Consider the following 4,709-nt stretch of genomic DNA (forward strand, 5'->3'; position numbering starts at 1 on the left):
TGCCATTGAACAATGTGTCTTTATTTGGGGAAGAGTGAGCTGTGAGGGTGGGGGGGGTCATTATATAAAGGTCAGTATGCAAACTGGTTGTTTTCATCCCTGTTTGTGCTTTCCAGCTCAACTCCGCTGGACTTTTCACCTAAATTAGGAAGGTAGAAGGTGATTAAACTTCTGCTGAAGGACCTGAATGTCTGCTTGCTGATGGAAGCTCAGTGTCAGGCCAGGAACATGGGGTCTGTGAGACCAGCTCAGACTGTCCAAATGTTCTGTGGCCAGCCTGTGAGGCTTCACCCTTAGGCGAATCCCCTTCTCCTCACCTTCACAAATGCATCACACCAACAGCATGATGGAGGGGTGTTGGAGGGAAAAAGCCTTCCAGGAGCAGCACATGGCCTACTCCTGCCATTTAACAGCCTTGTCACAGTTTTTAACACAGCTGTGTAGCTTCTGGCATAATCCATGACCATAACCCCCATCCCTTTAGCCTTGCCTTGCTGCATCTTAAATGGTTGCTGTATTTTATACCATTAACAAACAGTCTGCTCTTTTGAAGCCGGCAGGTAGCCAACCATGCTTGAAATGGGAGAGCACTCCAGGCTTGTTGTTTGTGCCACCAGCTTCTCAGATGTGGAGAGATGATTCTGCTTCTTGAATTTGTCTTCCCTGCTTCTCCATCTCATGTCCGTTCCCTGTTCCAAAATATATAGATGCATATTTAAATATATATTGCAGTAAAAGGACTTAAACTTGTGTACAGGCAAGCAGTTTTTCTGAAGCTTGTGTTGGCCAGCACCTGTATTGAGAAAGAAGGTCTGTCCTCTGTCAGTGTAAATGTTGAGAGTAGCCACAGTGTTCCCTGTCTTTGTGCTCTTGAGCAGTGTTGAGATGTGCAGGCTGAGAGACTTGAGCCTCTGATGCTTCATATTGACATCGGTGCTCATGAGGAAGCAGCTGTGCTTGAGCTGGTTGTCAGTTTGCTCCCTGAGCAGGGCTCTGTGCTCAAGTAGGTGCAGAGAGGTGAAGTGGCAGTGCTCTGTTCATGAATACCTGCGCTCTGAAGTAGCCTCTTAGCTCAGTGTCTGCTCCTTGTTACGCCGGGGGAAAACAGTCTGGGGTTGGTGCCCAGATCCCAGTGGATGAGTTGGGAAGGTGGTGCTTGGCTGGTGTGTAGTGCTGGGAACTTGACTCAGCTCAGTTCAGCCAGCAGTTGCCCCTGTCAGGGTGGCTGTTGAGATTGCTAATGCTGCTTCAGCTGTCAGAAGCCTCTAATCCCTTTGCTGTATCTTAGTGACTGCAATGTCCATCTCTGGCCCTAGTTAAGTGTTTAAGGACATGGTTAGGGGCAAGTTCCAAGCAGCTGAGTGTGCTTGTTGCCTGGGATGCGCATCAGGCCTGCGCAGAGTGGATATCTCATTCTTCTGGGCAGTTTGTCTTCTGAACAGAGTTGCAAAGGTGTGAGAGACTGCAGGCAGCTGTGCTCAGTGTGTGCTGTGCAGCACTGCATGGGGAGCTATTCCATATATCCAGCATTCCCACACCTCAGCGTGAGCATGCTGCTTTGTCTGCATCAGAAATGGTGTTGAAGTCATCTGCCATATGCCCAGTATCCAAGCTGCTTCATTAGGTGCCCTTGGGAGTTGCCTCTTACTCTAAAAATTGAGAGAAGCTGAATTCACTTGACAGAACATTAGGGCAGTTCCAGGTTAGGGGTGAACTGACACCTCCGCTGAGCCTTCTGGGGAAACAGAATTCCATGTTACCTTGAAATTCTGGCTTGTGCACTTCCCTTACTGCCCTGAACTGCAGATGATCCACAGTCTTTGTAGGGGAAGAGTTCTCCTTGATCTTGTACCATGTAAGAACTTGGCACGTGGTGAGCTCTGGAGATCATCTGATGGTTGGTTTTGTCCTGAAAAAATGAAGTGTTTCCATTTCTCATTGTCCAGACATACACAGGAAAGGAATTTGCTGATGTGGAAGTAGACTGCTGTACTGTCTCATCAGAACGTCCACCGTGTTCACTTCATTCCCTATTTTTAGAGACAATCGATATACTGTGACTTAGGGATTGTTTTCCTGGACCTGGCTTCTAGTCTGGCTCTCTGGAGCTGGTTTAAAAGGTACAGTATTTCTAGAATATAGCTATTATGTTCTTTGATAGTGAAGAACATGATCTGCTCACTTGTAGGGGCTCATAGGAAGATGTGCCCAGAGTAGCACAGAAGAGTGCTGTGGCTTAGGGTTGCTATCCAAGTTCTGGGATGTGTTCCCAGTCAAACATGTAAAATAGCTTTTTAACACTTTCCTATATCCAGCTTGACTGCTGCTTTAAGGGCATTCCTGTCGGCTCCCAGCGTGCCAAACCGCTAGCTCCTGTACGTGTATGTATTAAACAGGAACTCTGTGCCCTCTGCCTTGTATGAGACAGGCTGAAAATGATCTCTGCATAACTAAAGCTGAGAAGTCAAGCTAGAGACCCTGCCCTGGTGGTGTTCACCTGTGCCCACCTTGTCCCTGTAATGTGAAAGGAACCATAGGAGGTGGAGCATGACTGGCTATTGTAAAGCACCTCACCTTCTGACATGAGACTTGTGGGCTGTCTGATTTCTTGGCACTAACAGCCTTGCTTTCCTAAGAGAGCTCATAGCTGCTTACACACTTATTCATGGCACCATTAGATGTTTGTTCAGTTCAAGTGGTAATGGCTTGAAGCAGCAGAGAGCAGACTGCAGAGTGGCTTTGTACTCTGACCTAGGGTTGTGAGTAAAGGGAATGGCCTAAATAACTTCATAGGGCTCTCATCTGTTGGCTGCCTCACTCCTAGAGATCTGGATTTTAGATGGGAGACAAGGTCTGAAGTAGTTCCTGAATTACTACTGCCTTGGACCAAGGAAGAAAAGACAAATCTGATCCCTAAATAGGAATCCTCTTGTGTGCTGTTGCTTCTCGGGCAGAAGTTAAGGAGAGTCTTGTTCTCAGCTGCATCAGGGCTATGGTCTGCCTTGGTGTACACAGAAGGGATTGTTCCATCTTCACGCCTCCTGTGCTGTGACAAGAACAGATCCAGCCATGGCAGAAAAGAGCCGCCTGAGCATTCATGAGGTGGAGGACTTGCTGATGCTGTAGTTGATCATCCTCTTGCTGGTCTGAGTGCTGCTAGGCAGATAACTCTGGCAGTCCAACCAGCTGGCATTCTCATCTAAGTTTGTTAGTGCAATTAGCATTTGGCCTCTTGAATCACTGTTGAAGTGAGATATAAATTGTCTTCCACCCTACATGGTGCTTTTCTCCTCATCTTCTTGCTGCAGCTGCTCCTCTTTGCTACAGGGAACATACCTTATCTTGATGCTTCAGCCCATTCTGTTTCATGGTGCCAATGCTTAGGGAAGAGCCCTCTCAGCTCGAGCATCTTCCTACCTTAAGGAGCATCTTGCATCTTCCAGCAGTCTCACTGACGCACTGCCCCAACACCCCTGAAGTACTTGCCCTGTCGCTTACTTGTCTCTTCCCTTCCTTGTCTGGCTGAAGCCTGGCTCTCAGCACTGCAGTCCCTTTCCCTGTATAACCTCATGCATGGCAGCCACACTTGCCTCCCTGTCCATTCTCCTTTGAGCCCATCAGAAGGGGGGGGCAGGTTTGACCCCACTTATAGCAGCAATAAACTGCTCCTAGAACTTGAGGGCCCTCGAGGTGGAGGGGATGCGTGGGACAGGCAGGGTCCAGTTGCAGCCCAGAGCCTCGCTTGATCATGAGTGTGCAGCCTATATGCAAAACACGTCCTGTCTATCCCTCCTGTGTTGACCCTCGTCTAAACAGCACATGTGATTGGCATCCTGCAAAGTGACCTTCAGAACTCTCCAGTAGCTTTGCCCCGTGAGTAACTCACACTACAAATCATTTTAAAGAGATGCACTCAACTATTTTTTTAATTTAATTTTACTCTTATATTCTCTGCTCTTTGTAATCTGCTTGGAAATAAAATGTTTTTTTCCCTGCAGCCTTTGTTGTAGTCTCTTTGAGATCCGTTAAACTTTGCCTGGTGTTTCTCTTGGAACAGAACCCAACCTGTTTTACTGCTGGGCTTTAGCCTAACAGCCGAGGTCGGTGTGTGCCTCCTAGGTAGGCTGAGCAAACCTTTGTTAGTGCTGCCCTTGTTTAAAATTAGGGGTAGAGAGACCTGTTAAAGTGATCCTCCTCTGGCACGGTGCCTCCTGTTCTGCTGAGCCTGTCACGGCCCTTCACTGTTGGTGCTGCGAGCCCGAGTGCCTCCTTTTGCGCAAAGGACAGAGGTTTTTGTACATCTCCTTGGCCCCAGCGAGCTGCAGGTGCCAGGAGATTTGGGTCCGGATGGGTGAAACCAGCTCTTAGCTGAGGATCAAGCCAGGAGTTACGTAAAGATGTGGCACTAGGGTGAAATGCAGTCTTGGCAGGGGACAAGTCTTGCAACCCTGCAACGTTCACTGTAGTGTAATGACAAGAGCTGTTGGCATGTGGCTGAGGGGAGGGGATGAAGAGGGGTTTGATGCTGGCATTCCCGGTGATCACAACAGGATTGTACCGTTTCCTTGCCTTAACGTTCTAAGCAGCGTTGTGGATCCTCGTTGCTGGCTGTTGACTACACGAGGGCCACGCGTGCCGTTGTGCCAGCCGCTGAGCCCCCATGGGCCCGTGTTTCCGCGCACGCCACCCGCCTGTGGTCGCGTTTAGAC

The sequence above is a fragment of the Pezoporus wallicus genome, unplaced genomic scaffold (assembly GCF_028554395.1).
Source record: "Pezoporus wallicus isolate ANWC-B61680 ecotype Strahan unplaced genomic scaffold, APGP_CSIRO_Pwel_v1 contig_9450, whole genome shotgun sequence".
NCBI lineage: Eukaryota > Metazoa > Chordata > Aves > Psittaciformes > Psittacidae > Pezoporus > Pezoporus wallicus.